The 25,472-nt window shown below is 37.2% G+C and overlaps 2 long non-coding RNA genes across 48 annotated transcripts in view; one reads left to right on the forward strand and one right to left on the reverse strand.

Moving 5' to 3' along the window:
- The window catches only part of LOC148127878 (uncharacterized), a 58,111-nt gene extending 41,682 nt beyond the window's left edge, over positions 1-16,429 (forward strand). For 29 of the 47 annotated variants that reach the window (XR_015744803.1, XR_015744859.1, XR_015744744.1 and 26 more), the window contains one exon: positions 46-6,088. This is a non-coding gene — a long non-coding RNA (uncharacterized LOC148127878). Of the gene's footprint in view, positions 1-45; positions 6,089-11,155; positions 11,278-13,805; positions 13,845-16,379 lie in introns of those variants that run through there. The other 18 variants (XR_015744956.1, XR_015744948.1, XR_015744930.1 and 15 more) reach the window with 7 other exon arrangements.
- LOC148127879 (uncharacterized) lies at positions 3,811-25,472 on the reverse strand. The gene is made up of 3 exons (XR_015744975.1): positions 25,232-25,472; positions 4,915-4,996; positions 3,811-3,940 (listed from the first exon to the last, which is right to left on the reverse strand). It is a non-coding gene; the product is annotated as an uncharacterized LOC148127879 (long non-coding RNA).

Consider the following 25,472-nt stretch of genomic DNA (forward strand, 5'->3'; position numbering starts at 1 on the left):
TAGTGTGAGCTTTCTTCAATAAATCCACCTTTTTTTTATGACCAGGTTGAGTGAATATTCTTAACAGGTGATGGTTGGATTTATGAAATTGCCATTTTCTATACGGGAAGGCCAGATCCTGAAGATGAAACTCAAATATGTTGGCCACCTAATGAAAAGAAAGGTCTCACTGGAGAAGTGCCTAATGCTGGGAACGATTGAGGGCAATAGAAGAAGGGGATGACAGAGAATGAGGTGGCTGGATGGAGTCACTGAAGCAATCAGCATGATTAAATGGACTCCAGAAGGTGGTATAGGACAGGAAGGCCCGGAGAAATGCTGTCCATGGGATCGTGATGGTTTGGACATGACTTCGCAACTAACAACAACATAAGGGAGGCAGAACCACTGGCCTCTCTCCTTATTTGGAAATAATAAGGAGTGAATGTTGGACCCCAGAGCTTTATTCTTCACTTTCATTTTCATTTAGCAAAGCAAACATTTATAATATTTATTGTTTCTTTACAGCTACATAATGACAGATAAAGATATGGATCTAGCAAGAAAAGAAGGACTAGGGAAATTTGATAGCAGTGTTCTAGGATTTGAGAAGGAACTGGGAACTAAAGAGAAATTTCCTAAAGGTGAGAACAATCAACCACTGGAATGGTTTGCCTTCAGAAATTGAAGGTGCCCCATCGCTGGAGGCTTTCAAGAAGAGACTGGACAGCTATTTGTCTGAAATAGTGTAAGGTCTCCTGCTTAAGCAGGGATCGGACTAGAAAATCTCCAAGATCCCTTCCAACGCTGTTATTCTATGTTATAAGTGTAAGATTAGGTCTTGAGCAGGGACTAGGATGCTTGTGGGCTCAAAAGCAAAGTGGAGTCAGGACTGCATCAGAGATGAGTCAGAGTTTGCCCTATTACTAGGCAGATGGATGGAATGCATTATGTGGAAAACTGGAAAGGATGACAGAATTGTACCAAACCCAACTCCTTTCCTCCTGTACTAATTATCCAGTTGTTCCAATGCCTCAAAGAACCATCCTATACTATTGCTTTATCTTGTTTGATTGCGGGAAAAGAGATTCGAGACCAGGGTGACTGTTCAGCTCTTTATTTCAGGATACAGATCTGTGCTGGACTTGCGAGCCGCGGCAGCCCTTCATATAGGGATTGCTGGCGGCTCGCAACCAATGATGGCTCTTTGAATCTCCCACGATAGGCGTGGCCAATCGCAGTTGATTCATTATGAGCCAATCACTGCTGTTCTTTCCATCAATCACAGAGTAGTTCGTTTGGGCCAATCAGGTGAGGGTATTCCAAGAATGCTAATATGGAACAATCTTAAAGAGTTTATGGAGTCAGGTTTTGAGGCCAGCATATGTGTCATCCAACCCTTTTTTTTTTCTTGCCCAACAGAAGGAAAATTGTTCATCTGGAGCGTTAGAGAAAGTTCTTTGCTCCACTTCTTCTGAGAATCCACTCAGAAGAGAATAGCAGTAACAAGAGTGAGCTGAGAGAGAGCAAGGACCAAGTACAGCATATGGCAGTCTTCTCAATACAGTTGTTAAGTCTTGGGGGCCACCATGCACTGTCTGTTTACACAGGCCAGGCTTTCCTGATGCAGTGGCTAGGGTGGATTTAACAATTATGATGGGACGCAGAGCTTGTAGGGTTCCTAGTATGTTCCAGAGGTGGTATTCAGCAGGTTCTGACCAGTTCTGGAGAACCAGTAGCAGAAATTTTGAGTAGTTTGGAGAACTGGCAAATACCACCTCTGACTGGCCCTGCCCCCATCTATTCTCTGCTTCCTTTTTTTAAAATAAAGTTTTATTTGGGTTTTCACACATACAAATACAAATAAAACATCTTTTTTGAAAATAGCATGGTCCCGCGTTGAACTTTTTTATACAGACACAAAACTCAATTTCATGCTCCTTTTTGTATTCTATTCCATATCTTATACTATTCTACATTTTCTATATAGTTTTTCCCCTCTTTTAATTTTTTCAATTTTATTTTGATTATCTCATCTCAATTCAAATCATTATATTTATACTTTTGTCTGTTCTGTTTCAATTTCATATTATCTTTTCTCATTAAACAAATTTTCTCCTGTAGTTACTAATTGGAGTATGACACCTTTATATCTTTTAATTACATCCAGTCAACTCTTATTTAAACTTCAATATATACCTTAAGTTTATGACCTTCAATATAATGCATAATACATAACTTCCAATCGAATTCTTCTTGGTACATTCTTATAATACACTCTATATTCTTTAAAAAAAAAGATTGTAAATATTTGTAATTATAAACCCTCATTCCATTCCAGTTCAGTTCTATCATTAATAATCATTAAAATCTTAACATCATTAACACTTCTTTTCAATTAAATATCATATTTCCTTAAAAACACATATAATCTCATTAATTTATTTTCCCCTTATTTCTCTTCACATATGTTTTATAAATCATTAAATATATGTTTTGTTACATTTATTTATTGACAAGCATTCCACTGAATTATGATAGCTATTTTATCAGACATTTTAATCATACATTGTTTCATATTTTCTAAAATTATTTCTGTTTCTAATATAACCATATTATCTTATGTACCTGTGCAGAATCCCTTTTTCCATTAAGTTCTCACCCATTATCTCTAAATAGGCCCTGTTTCTCTATATTTTGCTTCTGTCCTTTATAACTTCTTTTCCTTTCTTTCTTCCCTCTCATCTTCTCCCTTCCCTTTTTACCCACTTGTCTCTTTAGTTCTAATTCTCTCTTCTGCATTTCCCTCTTCTGTTGCTTTCTGATTTTATATTTATTTTTCACTCTATTTTTTTTTTGGAGTTGTTTTTCCCAATCTTAAACTTTCCATCCTCTTTCCCCACTTTCCTTTTTCCCCCCATCTAAGATTACTTGTTCATTAAAAATGGCTTCTTTGTTGCAATCTTCTTGTTCTGCAGGCATTTCTTGTTGTTTCTCATAATTCCAAATCTCCATTTCTAAAAACTGAAATACGAAGCCAAAAGAACCTCTCCCTTCTTGTGCATCTTCTTTGTACTTTTTAAGTTCCATTTTCAGTTCTTCTAAAAGTGGTGTCATTTTAAACAGTTTTAAACAACCACCTGATTGATTTTAGTCATTCAAAACAATAACCAAGAATCCAGAAATCATCAAGTAATCCAGATAGTCCCGAGTTATATCTTCTTATTTCTTTTTCGACTTTCTCTTTCTGGGGTTTTTGTTGCGATATTTCAGTTAGAATGTATCTTTTGGAAGTCTTGTTGAGACTTTGCTGTAAGTTCTTTTTTAATTCCAGGCAGTCTCCTCCCTTCCAGATCCTGCCGTTTTATTCTGCCTCTCTCCTTTCCTGTTTTCAAAAGCTTTTCATTATCCAGAAATCTTTATTATCCCTTTGACTTTTTATTTTCAGCATTAAATGCCTATTGATGTCAAAATGGTTTTTTTTTCCAATTTCTTGCTTAAGTCTCTTAGCTGTCAGTATAGGAAAAGGAGAAAAAAAACCAAATCTTTCCCCTTTTCTCTCTCCTTCGCAGCTTAAAAATCTTCTTAGGGAACAATGTTATTGTTTTTTAATAGTTTCAATTCCAGGGTACCTTATTTGTTGCTTTTGCTGTTTGACCCAGTCAACCAAAACTTTCTCTTCTTATCTTCCTCCTGCACATTCTTTTCTGGTCGAGTTCTTCTTTGGGGTGGCCATTTCTGACCACCACTGCACCGCCTTCAGGAAAGGGAGTAATGGCCAGCTGTGGAGGAGAGATGCGGTTCTCCTCAACCCTGTAGGCAGTCTCCTCCCTCTTCACCACCTCTACGGGGTGGCTTAGCACGAAACCAGCCAGCTTGGGGCGCTCCAAATATTCTCTGCTTCCTGAGTCCCTGCTGATTGGCTGGGTCTTTTTTTGTTGTCCTGCAAAGGAGAATGGAGCTGGGAAGTAGGTTAGTGGGTTGAGGAAGGAATGGGGATTTTGCAATATCCTTCCCCTGCCATGACCACTAAGCCATGCTCAACAAGCCATGTCACGTCCACCAAGCCACGCTCACAGAACAGGAAGTAAATTCTTTTGAATCCCACCACTGGTATGTTCCCTGCTTGGTTTACCTCACAGACAAAATGTCAAGAGGAGGGATTATTCACAACATTTCCAGGAAGTCTAGGTAGCCCATGCAGAAACCAGACTGATAATCCAAGCAGTACTTTTCCAGAGAGATTCAGGTTTGTCTGAATGTATGACCCTTGCCCTTTCTAAAGTGGACTGTTCCCTGATTTGAATTTCCAACTCCCAGTATAAATGTTTTTTTAACCATCTACAGGAATTGAGAGACTATCAAATTTTGATAGAGAAAACAGAGATTTGAACCAACATTTTCTGAAAGTTAATTGCCATCTTATACTGTTTCTACTTCTTTAATAGAATGTGTAACCTTCTAGTACTAATGGAGATTGTTGAGATGCTTTAACATATCCTTTCATCTCCATAGTAACATATTCCTTTTGTCACCTGCCTTGTTTTGGCAAATAAGATGTTCTTCAGTAATTATGATCATCAGCAAAAGATTTGCAACAAGTGCTTTTTTTATTTAGAATGCCAGTCTGAATGCCAGTCTAGCTGGGCTAATACATTACCAAATCAGACAAGCACTTTAATGATATAACAGTTAATTTTAATTATAATTGTCAGTACATAATGACTACGGACCTTTGTTTTTTTAAAAATAGCAATGATCTTTTTCAGCTTCTTTGTGTGCCTGGATGAATATTGCATCAATCTGACTGCTGCAGAGGAGGCATTTATAAGCTTGTATAAAATGGGACATATACAGGAAATTGGTTTAAGCAAAACTGTATTGATCAGACATAAGTAATGATTGCCAAGGGATGGATAAACACCTCATACACACCTGCAGGATTAGATAAAGTCTGTTCCTTCCACTTAACCTTCAAACCTCTGTTTGGAAAATTTCTTACGGTCAGACTTCCAACCTTTAAAAGAAATGTAAAAATGGTTCATGATATATAGGAAGTTGTGGTTGTATATGAATGTTTCCAAGAAGTAAACCCAGTAAATGTTGTGTAATGTGCAATATCATTCCAGAAATACTTTTTTGTACACCCAGTTTTATATATTTCATGTTTTTGGCCTGTAATAATTGGAATCATTGTCCTATTTTTTTTTAAGCAATTAGCTAAGATTTTGCCAGATATTTCACTGTTCTCCCTGTATCTCTGTCATAAACATATCAACATGACTTTTGTCTGCTGTTATATGATAACACTTAATCATATTTCTTTTTCAGTATAAAACATGGGCATTTAAGTAACAGTGCCCATAAATGTTTCAGTTCATCTTTCAAATTATTTACTCTTTTATTTTTAATCTTATCTTTGTATGATGCATAAGGAATTATTTGACTTCAAATATGTTTTGTATGCTTCCCACTCAAAAATTTGGGCATTTGATGTTTCTGAATTCAAATCAGAGTATTGTAAGATCGCTATCAGCATTTGTTGTATGAAGTCTTTATAATTCAATAGGGAAACACTGAAAGAGCAATTTCTTGATACTTTAACCAGTTTCTGAAACACAACTTTCAAGTTAACTGCACTATGATTGGATACATGACAAACATCAATACAGATAGTCCTCAACTTACAACAGTTCATTTAGTGACTGTTTGAAATTACAATGGTATTAGGAATGTAAGTCACCTGACAATAATTTGGGTTGGAAATATATAAACCAGGATAGACATTTTAATACTGTATCTTTAAGAGAATACTAAAATGGGTGTGGTTCCGCAAATGGCCATAAGATGAAGCCAGAAACCTGGATTGTTTAGTCTCAGTCTCAGTGAGTTTCTGTTCCTTTCTGTTGGAGAGTTTTGCCATTCCTCCTAATGATTGTTACTGATCATTGATGTATGTCTGTCACTGAACTGTTTTTTTGATACTGGACTTTGATATTTGGATTATCCCTGAAAAGAAAACTAACTGCTTTACCTGTGAATGACTTGGACTGCTTATCTTGGACTGTGCTTAAACATTTAATGGAAGTAAAAACCTACATTAACTATACAGTGTATCTATGTGCTGTGTGTGTGTTATTCTTCACCACTCTCACTACATCTCCCTGCATGCGCTCATTCTCCTAAAGGGGAATTACCTCAACACTGGTTATGGGCCCAGGCCATACCAGGCTCAGATAACTGAGAGTTGGCATGAATACACAGTACTGCATACAGACAGCTGTTTACTGTTTAATTGTGGGTTACTATCCTGGTAAAGATGGGAGAATTTGAAGACGATTTATGTTTGTGACAGTGTAGGTGCACACATACATCTTACACATAAACTGTTTAGAGCACGTCTTCTGAAAGGTGGAGATATGTTAGCTCATTTGAACTTCATGAAAAGAACTTTTCAGGAGCTACATGAAAAGGAACTGATATTTTCAGAGCTGCATCAAGTTTACATCATCCTTTCCTCATTGGATGAAAGTTATGATGATTATGTGTCTTCCCTGGAAGTCCTGCCCAGAGATAAACTGTCATTGAGTGACATAACTGGAACATTGTTAGAAGAAGCAAGAAGACGACTGGATAGGGACCAATTGAGGAAGGAACAACCACAAGAAGAGGATTTGTCTTCAACTGCCTATACTGTTAGGAAATGTTTTTCTTGTGGGGCTAGGGGACATATAGCTAGATTCTGTAAGAAGGGAAAATGACAAAATATTGGTAATCACCAGAAGGCTAAGAAGAATGTTAGTTTAGCTATGTCCAGCAATTCAACTGTAAACCATGATTTGTGGGTTGTTGATAGTGGAGCATCGCAATGCATTACTAAAGATAGAAAAAGGTTTGTAAAGATGTCTACAAGTAAGCAACATGTATCATTGGCAAATGGATGGAAGATGAAGGCTTCCGGTCAAGGTACTGCATATTGTTCTTGTGTAAATGAACATTTAACTATGTTATATGTACCTAAACTGAAATTTAATTTGCTATCAGTAAGGGCTTTAGTTAATCTTGGTTATGTAGAAACCTTTAGGGGAGATAACTGTATAATAGAGAAAGAGGGTAAAAGTGTTACTGCTAATCTAGAGAATGATTTATATGTGATACATGATGACCAGTTGAAGATGGTTAACTCAGTTTATAACACTGTTAAACCACATGATGAATGTACACATTTACTGCATAGACGTCTAGGGCACATTAATTTCAAAATGCTCAAACAAACTGTTGAATTGTCAGAAGGAGTAAAATTGAAACCCTGTAGCAAGTATTTAAACTGTAATGCTTGTAGCCAAGAGAAAAGCAAGGTTACTCCAGCAAACAGACTGAATGGTTTTAAGACCAAAGAACCTTTAGAGGTTGTTTTTGCTGACATAATTGGTCCTAAGAAATCTAGTTTGGGAGATGCCTGCTATATTTTGAGTATTATGGACCATTACTCACGATATGGTTTTTGCTATCTTATGAAAAACAAAACAAAAACATTCCAACATTTCTTTAACTGGTTAAGGTTTGCTGAGAGAAAAATGAGGAGTAAAATAATTGCTTTAGTTACTGATAACAGGACTGAATTTGTTAACAAAAGATTCCAAACAATGTTGAAATTGGCTGGTGTCCAGCATAAACATTCTGAATCTTACAGACCACAACATAACTTGTTTGTAGAACAAAGAGGACAAACATTACAAGCCATGGCTCGCACTATATTATCTGATTCAGGTTTACCTGAAACACTGTGTGGTGAAGCCATAATACGTAGCAACCATGGGTTAAACAATGTAGTTAATACAACAACTGGTGAATTGCCATTCACTCGTTGGCATGGCAGAAAACCAAATTTAAGTTACCTACACACATTTGGAGCTCCAGCATGGGTGCATATTCCCTCACAAGTAAGATTGAAAGGGCAACATAGAGCTAAGAAGTTATTTTTTGTAGGTTACAAGGCCAACCATAGATCGTTTAGATTTTGGGATCAAGGCACAGCCCATGTTTATTGTAGTGCTCGTGCAAAATTTCTTGAGCACGTTGGGTGGAATAAACTGGAACAGGAATCCAGCAATGATATTATTATTGACACCCAAATAGTCCCTAAAGATGAAGTAAGTAAACCATGAAAAGCCATTAAAGAGGAAGAACAGGCACAGGAGGAAGTAGTAGAACAGTCACAGGAGGAGGTAGAAGAACAGGAGCAGGTGGCACAGGTGAGTCCACCAGTTATCCCTGTATTACCAAGATGTTCAACCTGAGTAACATGACCACCTGATAGATATCAGGCTAGTGTTGTATGCCAAGTGAATACAGTTCCAAGTAACTATAGTGAACTAAAACTGTATCCTACTAAGGATCAGGCTGCTTGGCAGGAAGCAATGGATAAGGAACTGGAATCATTAAAAAAGTTGGAGGTATACAAAAATGTTAAGTTACCACCAGGTAAACATGCCACAGGATGTAAATGGATTTATAAACTAAAGACAGGTGTAGATGGGACTGTTATCCATAAAGCCAGGTTAGTAGCACAAGGGTTCAATCAGACAGCAAATGACTACGATGAGGTTTTTGCATCTAGTCTGAAGGCTACTACATTAAGAGCAGCATTAGTGTGGGCAGCTAAGGAGAAATACATTGTAAATCATTTAGATGTAGAGACAGCACATCTGCATGCACCATTGCAACACACTCCTTTGTCATGTGTTGGTGCTACAGAAGCAAATTGTCCTTGGTCCTAAGAAGAGTATAGGCAACCCTTCTCCTCCTTCCCAAGGTTTTATCTGAGAAGGTTATCAGAGATGTCTTAGATGTGAGGTGGAGGAGAGAAAGTTTAGAGCAGTGGTGGCTAACCTTTTTGGGCTCCCGTGCCAAAAATCGCATGCACACTTGTGCGTGTGCACTCGCATGCCAGCAGCCAGAAGGCCATGTGTTCAGGGGGGCTCCACACACCCCATACGCATGTGCACATGACCCTCCGCATGCGCCACGTGTCTGCGCATGCGTCCATGATCCTACTTTAGGTATCAAAAATGATAATACAACTGATTGCTGGAAATTAAAAAAGAGTCTTTATGGTTTGAAGCAATCAGGATATGTGTGGAACCAATGTATAGTTAAAGAATTAACTAAGATAGGCTTTGTAGCTGCATGGCTGATCCATGTTTGTTCAAAAGGAAAAAAAAATGGTGTAATTTCATTGTTGCTATTGTTTACTGATGACATAGCATTAATCACCAAAACTGAAAAGAAGCTACTAAAATAATCTCACTGTTAGAGAAGAAATGTAAGATAAAACAGGAGAAATCAAACAATATCCTGGTTTAAAGATAGAAAGAACTAGGGGAGGATATCTCACAGGCAGACAAAATTAACCAATTACTAAAAAGTTTTAAAATGGAATTTTGTAAGCTGGCTAAAACACCAATGAGCCAGGAGTTTTGCCACAGTGATGTTCAAAGTCCTATTTTTGATAAGAACATTTATCAGTCCTTGATTGGTAGTTTATCTTATCTCAGTAATTGGTCAAGGCCAGATATAGCATACTGTGTTAATCAATTATCAAGATTTAATGCTGAGCCAACTGAAAGGCACTGGCAAGCTGCTAAGCGTGTGTTAAGATATTTAAAACAAACAAAGCATTATACATTGTATTTGGAGCCTAAAGATGAACTGAATTTAACTGCATATGCTGATGCAAGTTTTTCTATAGACATAAATACACGAAAATCTACATCGAGTACTCTAGTATTATTGGCACTGAAAAAAAGTGACATGACCAGGGGTGGGATCTGGTCGGTGTAACTACCAGTTCAGTGGTTTTACATTTTGCTGTGCGCGTGTGTATGTCATAATCAGCTAGCTGCCTGGACAGCAGAGCAGCACTGCGCGCAGGTGTGCAGCAGTTGAAAAAGCACTTTTTCCTGCTTTTTCAACTGCAGCTGTGTCGCGCAAAGCAGCTGTGGTTGAAAAAGAAGGAAAAAGGTCAGGTAAGAGCTCAGGCAGGCGGATGGGCCCAAAGAGCAGCAAACATAGAACCGGTTCTATGTAAGCTCTCTGTTTTCTGCTCTTCAGAGCAACCAGTTCTACAGAAATGGACAGAACCGGTAGAATCCCACCCCTGCTTATGACCATTTTCACACTTATGACCATTGCAGCATCCCCATGGTCATGTGATCAAAATTCAGATGCTTGAAAACTGCCTCTTATTTATGGCAGTTGCAATAGCCTGTGGTCAAGTAATCAGCTTTTATAACCTTCTGACAAGAAAAGTCAGTGGGGAAACCAGATTCACTTAAAACCATGTTACTAACTTAACAACTGCAATGATTCACTGAACTAATGTGGCAAGAAAAGTCGTAAAATGGGGCAAAGCTCACTTAACACATTTCTCACTTAGTAACATCAATTTTAGGCTCAATTCTGGTCGTAGGTTTGTTGTAGCTGATACTGTTTCCAAATCAGGACACAAGACCACCAAGGGTAGGAGAATACAGCTTTATTTGTGCAAAAGTTTCAGAGCATTAGCATGGCAAATTCTGAACCCCCGGCTATTCTTGAGGGGTTAGTTCTATGCAGCTCCCAGTCTCAGTGTACTACAAAAGGGGGAAGCAAGTCTAATTAGCCATTTTGCACAATTTTGTGCAAAAATGTTGTGACTGGGAGGTTTGAGCCTGCTGTACGCTTTGAGTCTGATGTGTCAGAAGACACAGGTTCGAGTGATGAGGAGGGTTTGGCATTGGGATTTGAGCCTGCTTTAATGGGAGATGCAGACGTGAGCCAGGAGGATGAGGAAGTGTCGGAATCACCATCTTCTCCAGAACTTTCCTCATCAATTATGCCTCAGGTGTCAGCAGATGATCGACAGAACGTGCCGGAGTCCTTGGGTGGTGATCAAGCCAATGAATGTTGGGTTGATGTAAGGACTAGACGTAGGCTGAGGCGTCAAGCACAAATTGAAAGGAAACATCAAATCAGGGACTGAGTAGAGAGACTGACATGCCCCTTCAAGGAATATAAGGAGGCGTGTTAGCTTGGAATCCCCGTTCGGGTCAAACTTTGTTATTTACGTTGGAAAAAGTTTTCTGTTTGCCGTTCGGCTCTGATTTATAGTGCTGCTCATTATCTGGATTTGCAGACAGCTTCTGGGAAAGCTGCCGACGATGACTTCAGCCAGAGGAAAGTTAACTCTGTTGTTCCTGATATTGTCTGTTCGTGTTTTTTCCTTTGGACATTTGGACTCTCACCTTGTGGCCACAGGTGAGACAGAACAATTCAGCATATAAATACTTATCTTACACCATCTGTTATTTTCCATACCCACCCTTGTCACCCTTGCCATTTAGCTGTTTACAGGAACATATCTAGTTCATAGGTCATTATTCTTAGACTTAGATTCAGCAATTTTCTGGTTTTCACAATATCATATTAAGCAACTTCTATAATATTTGCGATATAAGCTAAGAAACTTCTGCTAATTATAAGAATACTTTTCTGGTAACTTTCCACCCTGCTTCAGGTTGAGGATACCTGTATTACATTCTTCAATTTGGTGATATAAAGTCAATGATATTTTTTAAAAAAATCAAGCCTAAAAAAGTTCCAGTGCACACTTAAATACAATTTATATTCATTTTTAGTTGAATATTTTAAAGGTCTATTCAATCCAATTCTTCCATAGAAGTTTTAATTATTTCCCTTAGTAATGATTGTTTTTGTGTGCTGGTGATCAAGCTCAGGATCCAACTCTTCCAGGATCACTTTATCATTGCCTATGAATGCCTATGCACATTATCAGAACCATCTTACTATTATACTATGAAATGTATCACCATTTTTTTTGAAGATTCCCACTTCTCTTGCTGGTTTGAAGACTGCTAATGCCATAAAACGGATTGCTGACCACCAAAATAACTAATGGAGATTAGTGGAACTATCAGCCACTAATATCCTCAAAACTGTAAGGTGCATTCTGAAAAGCTAATAGAAATATAAATAGCATTATTATCCAGGCAATATTATGACTAAGAAAGAACAAAGCATAAGAACAAATGATAGATACAGAAAATGAAAATGAGAGTGTACAGCAAACCATAGAGATGCCCAAATAATGGCACATGAGCAATGTCTTCATTGTGCAAATGGTACCATAAGGGCTTACATCTTGAATCTGACACAAGTACTTGAGATGTGGAATTTGGGTATTCTAATTGCCATGTATATGCCATCATCCCTCTCCCTTCATCCATGTCAGACTTCTGCAGAAGTGATGAAATGTGTTTTGCCACAATACAATGCAAACTCTATTCCCTTGGTGCTCATGTTATCATGTTATCTGCAAGTTCACAAAGGGTGAAGCTTGTGCTGTGAGATCATGATCATCACTTTAGCTTCATTGTGACTAGCTGAAGAATTTTCTGTCAGAGATGTCCACAGAATCCAAATAACAAGAGGCATCGTGCTGTAAATTCCACCCCTTTGTATGTGTGTGCAACATCATGGCATGCATACAAAAGGGGTGAAAGTTGCATTTCAGTGCAATGATGCTTTTGTCACCCTCCCCCCACAATGGTTCTTCAGGTTCTGGGCTGATCTTTGCCAAAAACCTCAGAAAATGTCTTAAGGCTTGGTGAATTCAGACTCTTAAAGCTTATGCTTATGCTCCATTGCTAGTGAAAAATACATTCATTCTCTTAATGTATAAATCAAGATGTTGGCAATTATTATGTCACCACCATTGTTGCAACATTCCTTTGGCAACTCATTCAAATTTGATGGGCTGAAACAAGATTGATGCTGGTTTACAATTAACATTATTCCCTTTCTAGTCATATACTAACAAAATTGCTCCTAGGATATGTGAGATTTCTTAAGCTGGAATGCTGAGCTGATACTCTTTATGCAGACAGAAATTTTTTTCTAATAATATAATCACACTCTTAATATCTACATAGATACAATCACTGTGTATATGATAAAGGTTTTACTACACCCATTGCAGAAGAATCCAAGCTGTAACCTTGAATTAGGTACAATTCCAGGCACTCATTATCATCTACTGTATAAAACTTCCTAGTTTGATGGGTTAATGAGTTTGATGGGTTGATGAGTTAGTGGGTCTTACTCCTAAGGAACTGACCATTCTGCATCAATGTAATTTTTTATGTCATATTATGTGATGTTCTGCAATTTTGCTAATTAACATAGGCTGCTTAAATTATATTTGCTTTTGGCAAGCCCAACAATTGTTTATCAGCTAAATAAGAATGGAACCATAGAATCCCTTTTGTACTGTAGAACCTATTATCATTTTTGCACACTGTGATAGATATTGCAGGAGTTTACAAACTGATACAAACTTTGCCCATACTCAAAAGGTGCAATAATTTAAGGCCCCATGGATCCTCTCAAGCCTTGCCAATCACTTAATATTTTTAATATGGTAGAGGAAGTTATTCACTACTATGAAAATAATCACATTAGTTGTTTTTACTTCGTGAAGTTATAATTAAAAATATATCATGGCCTCTCCTTGCCTTCTATAAGTAAAGGGCTGAACTCAAATTCAAACACCCACAAATCCCTTAATCTTTAAAATGCAGTGGCCTGATAAAATAAGCATTGTAATTTGGTCCTATAATTACTGAGTTACAAATGCTAATATCACTTGTTGAGCAACGAAAAAGAAAATTCTTCTACAGATCTTAAACTGAATAGGACCATTGTATTCTGTGTAGACTTATCTGAAACCTATTCTTTAATATGTCTCAGTTTACTTATTTCCATAGATGCCAGGATTTTTGATCTTCACAAGAGACCTTTCTTAGGTAAATGTTCTTCCATGGCATTTATTTCAGTTTTTAAATGTTCAAGTTCCTCTGGCATGTCATTTGGCAATCTCTCAGATGGAAATACCTATACAGTTAGTACATAAGGCATTCTTTGGGGTTTTCAAATAGGTTAATTTCTTATTCTTTGTGCCACTACTTTGCTCTTTTCTAACATTCTGCCAAGGCTTCTAGTTAGTATCTTCTGGCACAGTTCACCTCCTGCCCTGAACCCCTTCATTTTCCCAGAATGGTTGCAGGAATTGGCTATGTCTGGTTTAATGAAAAGACCCAGGTTGACATGATAGCAGTGTTCCATCTAAGAGGCTGCCACAAAGAAGAGAGAGTCAACCTATTCTCCAAAGCACCTGAGGGAAGGACAAGAAGCACTGGATGGAAACTAATCAAGGAGAGAAGCAACTTAGAACTAAGAAGAAATGTCCTAATAAAAGAAAAATTAATCAGTGGGATGACTTGGCTCCAGAAGTTGTGGGTGCCCCAACACTGGAGGTTTTTAAGAAGAGAACCATTTGTCCAAAAGATGTTGAGATTCTAGAAAGAGTGCAGAGAAGAGCAACAAAGATGATTAGGGGACTGGGGGCTAAAACATGAAGTACAGTTGCAGGAACTGGGTATGTCTAGTTTAATGAAAAGAAGGACTCGGGGAGACAGGATAGCAGTGTTCCAATATCTCAGGGGTTACCACAAAGAAGAGGGAGTCAAGCTATTCTCCAAAGCACCCGAGGGCAGGACAAGAAGCAATGGGTGGAAACTAATCAAGGAGAGAAGCAACTTAGAACTAAGGAGAAATTTCCTGACAGTTAGAACAATTAGAAACAATCAGTGGAACAACTTGCCTCCAGAAGTTGTGAATGCTCCAACACTGGAAGTTTTTAAAAAGATGTTGGATAACCATTTGTCTGAAGTGATGTAGAATTTCCTTCCTAAGCAGGGGGTTGGATTAGAGTAAGGGTCACCAACCTTTTGGATTTCAGGGACTACCAAACTCGTAATTTTAAATCCCACGGACCAGAGACCCTGGGAAAATCCCAAAAAAAGTCTGCAGGAAAATTCCCCACCCCCTTTCCTACTGATTGATCATTCTTTATTTAGGACTGTAGGATACCATCTCCAGCTCTGTTCTCGTGGGGAGGGAGGGAGGAAGGAGAGAGAGAGAGAGAGAGAGACTTTTGACTTCATGCAAGGAAAGCAGAAGAAGCAGCAGAAGTCTTTCTGACTCTCCCCCAAACTCCGCCAGAAATGAGTCTTTGTGAGACTTGTTGCATTGGCGCAGCCTCTTGGAGCAGAATGCCTTGCAGGGTCCCAAAGACTCATTTCTGATGGAATTTGGGGGAGAGAAATAAAGACTTTTGCTGCTTTCCTTGCGTGCAGCCAAAAGCAGAAGAAAGAAGTAGAAAGAAGCAGCCCGGTGGCCAGGCAAGGCACCTGGGGCACGTGGTGCAAGTTCTCCCCCTCTGCTCTTCCCCCCTGCCCTTACTATTTTGTGTTGTTCTTAATGCAAGCGCTGCAAGCCTTGTGTTCCTATGGGCCATGTGGGCGGCACAACTTTGTGTTCCTGCGCAGCCTGGATTAATTGCTTTGGGGGGTGCTTTGGGGATGACATTTCTCTGTGGACCACCAAAATTTTCTTGCAGACCCCCAGTGGTCCCTGGCCCACTGGTTGGCAACCACTGGACTAGAAAACCTCCAAAGTCCCTTCCAACTCTGCTATTCTATTATTTTTCATGAAACCAGCTGAGTGAAATAAAGATGCCTACATAACTTGTACTATGTCTTCCTATCAACTTTTGGTAATTGGTTATTGCCTTGATCTTAAGAGCTCTATCTGCTGGAAGGCCTTATAAATAATTGTATACTGAAATAAAGAATTCTAATGTATGATGTGTGGACGTACTTCCCTTACATTAAAAATCCATTTTCTGAAAGGTGCTATGGATTAAAGCAGAAGTGGGATGCTACCGGTTCTGCCAAGCTAGTAGCACCAAAGATCAGCTGAGACTGAACCAGTTCTCTCAGACAATCTGCTGTTGGGGCCACCTGCCTGTTGGGCTCCCATACTGTCCTTTATTTCCTGCTTTTGAAGAGCAGCTGCTTTGTGCAGCACAGGAGATTGCAACGCGCCAGCTGTTGAAGACACAGGGAGCTTGCAGGATTGCAGGAGGTAAGTCGAAGAGTCTCTGCACGTATGCAAACATGTGTTTGGCACGCACACATGTGCAAAGTGTGTGCATGCACGCAAAGCCACGCCCACCAAACTGGTGGTAAACCACTTTGAAACCCACCACTGGATGAAAGGGTTTTTTCTTTTCCTTTTGCTGTGCTGGATGTTATAGCATAATGAAAAAAAATAGATGTTAGTATTAAAACACCAAAGTATCCGAAACCATACATTTTCATATTAGAAATGTTTCATCAGTTAAAGTCTGTATGTTATATTATATTCAGTTCTTTTGAAAAGGATTGCTGTATTTGTTCTTTAACTCAAACAAACATTGTTCTTTATACTTTATTCAGGACTGATTTTCAGAGCCAAGGAAAGATAAATATCTTAAAAGATGACAAACAATGCCTTTGTGTTACAAAAGATCAGTCATATCTGACTTTATTCAAAAAGAAAGAATCATAAAGAAAACAATCTCTCTTGTGTAGGTCAGGAGAGATACTACTCAGTCTGAGGGATTGCCAATTATTAGCGCCGGCAAGAATTTATACGAGAAAAGAGACTTCCTTCTGAAAATGAATCTCTTGCTCAAACAAGAACAAAAGTAACATAACCTTTTATCCAAGAATGGAGGTAGACAATGAGGAAAGCAAAAATAAACAATAAAATATACTTTAAATACCAAGAGTACTCAATAAAAATAAAGTAAATATGCCTGATTCCCATCGTATCTGTATAGCTGGTTCAGTGTATTTATTGGTCAGGAACTGAGCCCACCATTCTAGTAGCCAGAGTCTTACAAAGAGTTTGGTTCTTCTTGATTTAATCTGTAGCCCTTAAGAAAAACATTTACATTTGATTTTTCTTTATGAAAAAATGTACATAATTTTATATTATTATATTAATATCTGATTCTAGTTTGTTTCAGTATAACCTTTATCACAGCTGAGAAACATTATAAACCCAATAAATACAGGGCCTGAAATTTCTCAAGTTCAGAAATACGCTAAAAGCAATCCAGTAACTATTCACTGAACTTCTTACATTTACTATAATAATTTAATTGTTTATGATTTAGGCTAATTGATTAAATTTATACATCATTAGTTCATGTTGAAATATTCTTAACTGTTAGCAGAAAAAGTTTTTATAACCAAGTATTCATTGGTCATTGAATCTGCTGTGTACATTTGAGCTTTGTATAGAAATGGCACTATATAATTCTGAGTGAATCCATTGCAAATCTATCAGCTGTGGAGTACATTTCATGCATTTGATAAAGATGATAAAGTTAAAAAAACTATTCACCTTTAAAATTTGACTAGATCCTTTATGGCCTTTATCTGCTATTAAATACAGATGTTGTTGAAATGCTAAATGTTGCTAAAATGCTAAATGCTGTGGACATAGTATACTTAGATTTCAATAAGGCATTTGGCAAAGTAGACAACCTACTTCTTGGCAAGCTAGAAAAATGTGGAATAGATAACATCATCGCCAGACAGATTTGTAGCTGGTTGACAAACCATACTCAATGAGTAGTCCTTAATGGTACTACATCCACATGGAGAAAAGTAAACAGTAGGGTACATCAAAGCTCTGTCTTAGGCCCAGTACTCTTCAATAACTTCATAAATGACTTAGATGGGGGGAATAGAATGGGAAATCATCACATTTGCAGATGACACTAAACTGGTAGGAATAGCCAACACACTGAAGACAAACTCAGGATCCAAAAAAATGTTAACAAACTTGTACAATGGGCCTTATCCAACAAAATGAATTTTAATGTGGAGAAAAACAAAGTTTTACATTTAGGCAGGAAAAACCAAAGGTATAAGTACAGATTAGGTGAGTCCTGGCTCCGAAACAGTAACTGTGAAAGGGATTTTGGAGTCCTAGTGGACAATCACTTGAATATGAGCCTGTAGTGTGTAGCAACAGCCCAAAATGCTAATACAACCATGGGTTGTATAAATAGATGCAGAGAATCAAGATCAGTGAAGTATTAGTACTATTTTATAAAACCCTAGTAAGACCACACACCTGGAATACCAATTTTGATCACCATACTACAAAAAAGACTTTGGAAAAAGTTCAGAGAAGATCAACTAAGACGATCAAAAGCCTGGAGACTAAAACATATGAAGAATGGTTGCAGGATTTGGGTTTGGTTAGTTTAAAGAAAAGAAAAATTAGAGGTTGACATGATAGAAGTCAATGGCTGCCAATTAAGGAGAAACTTCCTAACACTGAGGATAATTAACCAGTGGAACAGCTTGCCTTCAGAAATTGTGGGTGTTCCATCACTGGAGGTTTTTAAGAAGAGACTAGACAGTCACTTGCCTGAAACAGTATAGGTTCTCCTGCTTCAGCAGGGGGCTGGATTAGAAGACCTCTGAAGTCCCTTTCAGGTCTGTTCTGTTCTGTTCTGTTCTAGTCTAGTCTAGTCTAGTCTTTATTCTATAACTTTGGATAGCATGGTCATAAAAAATACTTGATGAAAGATCAGTACAGTTCTCTCATTAAAAGGATGAAGCTCAATAGTTATCATAAGTAGTGCTATAGTTAGCTTTTCTACAAATGTATGGAGACGAGGTGTTCACTAATATACTTACAGAGATTTTTTTTATTACATTTGATATAATAATGAACTGAATAATAGGATAATGTATCTTCTAAACCAAAGATCAACTTTCTAAATTAAGGGCCAATCTTCCTCTAACTCTACTTCCAGGATCCTATAATATATTGCTAGTAAATGGACAAGAAGTTGTTAGGAGTGAAGAATATGGACCTGTAAAACTTTGTAAAGTCAAAAGAAGCATTATTAAATGATAGTTTACAAGATTCAATGGGTAAACTAATTCATATGCTTTTCTTACTACAGAAATTCCCTTGACTCCCATTTATCATATTTTTAACTGTAGAAATTGAAAGAATTGTTAACAAATTATAGTACCACATTTTGGAACAGGCGAATAGGCAGCCCTGTAAATCAAATCAAATCATATAAAAATTCTCTTGTTTATATTGAGCTAGAATCATCAAAATAACTAAGGCCCAGATGTGTTGATTAACGCTGAAGTCTTCTTTTGGCCTGAAAATGTATCATGTTAGGATGTAAACATTTGGTGACTTGTTTATAACTATAAGTATGCTAATATAATCAATAGGATTACAAATAAGCTAACATAATTATAAATATGATTAGAATTATTCTGTTGTACTACTACTATTGCTATCAATATATATGTTACTATTTCTTTTTTTCTTCTCTTTTGTAAAATGAAGTCTTCCTTTGACATGAAAATGTACCATGTTGGGATATAAACATTTGCTGACTTCTTCCTTTTTTTTTGGAATTTTTTTTATTGATTTTTAAAAACAAACATAAACAAACAACACATAAAACATAAAAACATAAAACATCTTTTTTGAAAGCAGCTTGTTCCCGGGTTACATCTTTTTGTATAGATACAAATTCAAATTCATGTTCATTTTATATACCATTCCATATCTTGTTACCATTCTACATTTTCTATATAGCTTCTTTAATAAAATTAAAGAATTTATTAAATTTAATAAAATTTCTTTATTTTATTTTATTTATTTCATCTCAGTTCAGATCATTATACATATATTCTTTGTCTGTCCTGTTTCCAGCTGTCTATTATCTTTTCTCATTAAATAAAATTTCTCCTGTAATCACTGATTGGAGTATGACGCCTTTATATCTTTCCCCTAAATTTATAACACTTAATATAATACATAACTTCCATTCAGATTCTGCTTAGTACATTCTAAAATTACACACTATATTTTAAAAAGAGTAAAAATTGTAAATATATAATATAATTAAAACCACAAATCCATGTCAATTCAACTCTATTGTTAATATTAATATTCATTTAAATCTTAAAAATTTTACATATTACTTTTCATATAAGTATCATGCTTCTGTGGGAACACTTATAAACTTTCCATAGTTGCTTATTTTAAAACATTATATCATTGAGATGTTCCCATTCCTTCCTAATTCAATTCTCTCATTTATTTCATTTCATTTATTTTGTTCATAAAAGTTTCACTGAGTTACACTGAGTATTTTATCCCACTTTTTAATCTTATGTTATTTCCAATTTTCTAACATAATTTCTAATACAAATATAACAATACAATCTTATGTACCTTTGCAGAATCACCTTTTCAGATAGATTTTTACCCATTATCTCTAAATAAGTCCTGTTTCTTTACATCTTGTTTCACATCTTTGTAGCTTCTCTTCCCTTCCTTCCTCCCTTGCTTTTTCTCTCTGCCCTTTTTACCCTCTTGTCTCTCCACCTCCATTTCCCTCTTCTGTGTTCCTGTGTTCTTTTTTCTGTTGCTTTCTAACCTTATATCCACTTTGCACCTTATTTTTCCCTTTTTTGATTGTTTTTTGGGGTCTTAAAGTCTCCATTCTCTTTCCCCCCTTTCCCCCTTCTTCCTTAATTAAAGTTACTTGTTCATCAAAGATGGCTTCTTCTTTGTCCCAATCTTCTTGTTGCACAGTCAGTTTCTCATAGGTACAAATCGCCATTTCTAAGAAGTGGAAAACAGAGCCAAGAGAGCCCTTCCCTTCTTGTTCCTCTTCTTTTTATTTTTTAAATTCCATTTTTAGATCAATCACAAGCAATGCCATTGTAAAAAAAAATTTTTTTTCAAACAACCACCCAAGTGTTTTTAATCATTTAGATATAATTTCCAAGAGTCCCAAAGTCACCAACCAATCTAAATACACACAAGCTGTTTCTTTTAGCATTTTCTTCTTTTTTCACTTTTTCTTCCTGGGGTTGCTATTTAGTTACAAAGTTCCAGTTAAGATGTATCTTTTAGAAGTCTTGTTAGGATTTAATCAGATTCTTGTAAATTCCAGGAAGTCTCCTCCTTCCAAATCTTACTTTTATTCTTTTCCTCTCCCTTCCCACTTACAGCAAGAAAATAAATTTTTTTAAATGTTCAGAAATCCTTATTGTCCCCTTGACATTTAATTATCCAGTTTAAATACCTCTTAATGTCAAAGCAGGTTTTTATGATTTCTCATAACTTCGCTGTCAACTTGAGGAAGGAGAGTGAAAAAAAAAACCTTTCCCTTTTAACTTTCATTCGCCACTTCCGAGTCTTCTTAGGGAGCAATGTATCTTTTACAAAATTTAAATTCCAGGGTACCTTAGTTGTTGCTTTTTGTCCCGGTCAACCAAAAACTTTCACTTCTTAACTTCCTCCTGCACTTTCTTTTCTGGCTGCGTGCTTCTTTGAGGCGGCCATTTCTGACTGCTGCTCTTACCGCCTTTGGAAAAGGGAGTTTAGCCGGCTGGGGAGGAGAGGTGCAATTCTTCTCGACCCTGCCAGATCTCCCCTATCTTCACCACTTCTGTGGGGTGGCTTAGCCCTGAAGCCGGGTGGCTCAGGGCACTCCAGCGGCGAGCGCAGGCAGAAACCGCACACGATCGCGGATTTCTGCCTGCCCTGAAATGCTACAAACCGGAACTCCTGGTGACTTCTTCCTTATGTAGTTCTTTTGGAAGTATCCATCAACTTCTTTTGGATGTGTCATTCCATCTGAATATATATTCTGCTCCTTTCCTTTCTTTTGGCTATCAAAAAGTCTCTGTTCAACTTCCTCTGGAAGCTGGAAGATGTATTTCCTACCTTCCACAGTAAAGATAAAAGATGCTAGAATTCATAACATTCCTTTAATGTTTAATTATTAGTTTAATTTTTTTAGGATTGCACAAATTTAAAACTAGCTTAGTAGCAAACAACAGTGGTATGAATCTTTCCTAATTGCTTTTACTTGAGGTCTAGGGGTATCCCTCAAAACTGAGCATGACCTTGTTACTATGACATTATCATTTTGTGAATTTTAGTGTTTAGTCAAAATTAATGAAATGAGAGGAATAGGAGAGAAGCTGAAAGTGCGGTTCCCTTTTTTCTCATAATAAATGTTCACAAAAATCTGGCAATGTGATGCCATGTGATGTGATGTTTAAAGAGCTGCAGCAGGTAGGCACAATGTCTTTTCCCTGATACATCAAGATGTGTCTGAAAATGCAAGGCTTCAATCTAATTTGGATTAATATCCTGTTTCCAGGGTTGGGTTCATGCCAAACTTAATATTGAGCTTTTATTCCCCATTCCAAATTAAATAAATGTAAGAGTTCATGTAAAGCTATTTAGGATTAACTATGTCCTGTTCCATGTACTCTGATACAAAACAGTTGAGGAATAAATAGGGAATTATATCTGTTAAGCTTTTTATACCGTTTTTGAAAATTTCAGGCCAATGAAAACATGAGTAATTACACTCATGTACTATAGTAATTGTGCTATACATTGCCAGCAAGGAGGGAAATGTGCTTTTCTTGTTTAATATTTTATTAAAGTTTGTTCTAGAAATAAAAACGAAAAATAGAAACACTAAAGAGGAAAGCAGTTGTAGAGGAAAAAATAGAAAAGGAAAAAAAGTAGTGACTTTAGCAATACAGTACAAAAACAGTTTTGGCCTCAACCTTTTGCTTCACATTTCTGAGTATTTCAAACTCTTTCTATTACAATAAAAATCTAAAATCAAAGTTCCAAGCAGAAATAAAACTAGGTAAATTCTGCTCTTTCATTAAAACAGTCAATTTTGCCATCTCAGCCAGCTATCCATACTTTCTTCTGAATTAAGATAAAAAAAATCTGACCCCGATATTTCTTACTGTCTTTACTCTTGGCATTTCCAGCATGCATTTGAAACTCATTATTATATCTTCGACAATTTTATGGACATTAGATACCAATGATACATGGCCCAAGTCTAATAATCTCCTTTTTAAGGATCACCCAAATATAATTATAATTGATTTCATCTCAATAATCTTTTGCATGGAAGGAAATATGTGATTGTCTTAAAAATTGTGACAATTCAGTAAGTGCAAATGGTATAATTAGGTAAGAAGAAATTTCTTTGACAGTTAGAACAATTATTCAGCGGAACGACTTGCCTCCGGAAGTTGTGAATGCTCCAACACTGGAAGTTTTTAAAAAGATGTTGGATAACCCTTTGACTGAAGTGGTGTAGGGTTTCCTGCCTAAGCAGGGGGTTGGACTAGAAGACCTCCAAGGTCCCTTCCAATGCTGTTATTCTGTTATATTGTGTTTAATCCATGGATAATATCGAGGTAGTTATAGCCACATGAACAAAAATGTATCTGTGTATTTATCAAATGTATACAGCTGCCCCTCTCACAAAAAGTGATTTTGAGCACTGTATAGCAATGAATTAAAATCGATATTAAATGTAAAAAGTGACATAATGCAAGAGAGAGTTGTTCATGGTGGAGCTGTCTCGGGGTTTTAGTCCCCTGGCATTCCCAGGCTTGATGCCACAGCCAGCAGGGTTAGAGCTAGTCTCATTTCAGGAGGAAGAATGTTAATGGAAGACAAGACCATAAAGGAGAAATGTTTGCTGCAAAGGGCCAGCACCTTAATCTTTAAAGCCCTTCATGGCATGGGGCTAGTGTCTCTGAGGGACTGCTTCCCCAGACACATCTGCCTGTTGCATTAGGTCCAGCAGGAAGATCATGATGTGGATCTCTTCTTCAAGGAAATTAGATTTGAATGGGTGGTCTAGATTAGAACAAGATAGAGATGGGAAGTAGCAACAGGGAAAAAGGTAATCAATTTACTGATTGGTATGCCTGTGTAAATACACAATATACTGCATATGTACATAGCAGGCTTAATGTGGCTGTCATTATGTGAAAAGTAAGTATCAAGTGTGAACAGCAGCAGCAGCCCTTTTCTAGTGTTCAGTAACTTAACTTGCTTTGATATTTTGAGTTTTTAAATGCATTCCTGTGTTCTGCTCATCTGGTGTTGAACAGCTGCCGAGTTTCTCCTGTTTATAATTTCCCACCAGTTGCCATAAAATCTGAATTGGTAGACTTGCAATTTTATGGCCCTTTGGAAACTATTTCATTCAGGGTTTTGTTCTTCTGTCCCTCAAGGACAATCCCAAAAGCAACAAAAAGACTGAAAGCAAAAATAACAAGCAAGAATACTTTATTGGAAAATCAGGAGAATTTGCCAGAACAAAAACTCTGAAGAAAGAAGTGCCAAAGTAAGACTAAAGTAACTGCAACAAAAGTGCTACTTACAATCCCCGAAACCCTGCAAGAATGTATAAATAAATAAGAGAAACAGGGTGAAGTGGAGTGACTAAACATTGTATAAAGTGCTGCGGGGAACCACAAAAAACATGAAGAGCATTTTGCTTGAAGCCAGTTTAAAAAACCAACTAAGATGAAGCCAGTGGGGAGGAGAGCAGAAGGGAGGAGATGAACTTGAACTTGGCTTGTCTCTGCTCTTGCTTCGTTCAGTCGAAGGACAAGATTATGTGCGGTTTCTCTACCAAACTGGCTTCTCTACCAAACTGGCTCTACCAAATTGGGAGTTTTAAAGATCTTTATTTCTTTCAGGGTCCAGAAGGTCTATCTATTTGCTCTAAGCAAAGACTGATATTAGTGGTAGTGATGATGGAGGGCAGAGGATTAATAGTTTCTAAAAAGAATGATATTGTCCATCTTTTATTACCCATCTTGGACAATTCTGATGTGTCTGGCAAATGAAATGAAAGGTTTTCATTTTGAGCCTCTCTACATATTTTAGTACTTGCCCAATTGTCTTCTTAGAAAACAGCAGGAGACTGTGGACAAAGATGGTCACAATTATCTTCTTTTGCTCTTAAGAATAAGATCCCACTAATCATGGACCTGCTCAGCTATTGGATATAGTTAGTATCATGTGTGTGTGCATGTTTACCCAAGGAGAGGACATCCTATTTTCACCATGGTTGGAGTTGGATTGGGAAGAGATTTTAGAGAACATGAGCTGTAAGCCATCATCATCACAATTATGACAAATCACGGCTTGAACTATCTTGCTTTGCATATAATGAGTCTATCTCATATATTAGTTTCACCTTTTAAGTTGCATTACTGAAATAAATGGACTTTTGCATGATATTCTAATTTTTCGAGTTTCACCTGTACAGCTCATGAAAACCCCAAATCCACAATCTCAGAAAATTAGAATATTACATGCAATCAATAAAACAAGGATTGTACAGAGAACAATATCAGACCTTTGAAAAGCATAAGCATGCATATGTACTCACTACTTGGTTTGGGCCCCTTTTGCAGCAATTATTGCCTCAATGCGGCATGTCATGGAAGCTATAAGCCTGTGGCACTGCTGAGGTGTTATGGAAGACCAGGATGCTTCAATAGGAGCCTTCAGCTCTTCTGCATTGTTGGGTCTCATGTCTCTCATCTTTCTCTTGGCAATGCCCCATAGATTCTCTATGGGGTTCAGGTCAGGCGAGTTTGCTGGCCAATCAAGCACAGTAATCCCACAGT

The sequence above is a fragment of the Pseudonaja textilis genome, chromosome 1, assembly GCF_049901715.1.
Source record: "Pseudonaja textilis isolate UNSWEBS1 chromosome 1, rPseTex1.2, whole genome shotgun sequence".
Lineage (NCBI taxonomy): Eukaryota > Metazoa > Chordata > Lepidosauria > Squamata > Elapidae > Pseudonaja > Pseudonaja textilis.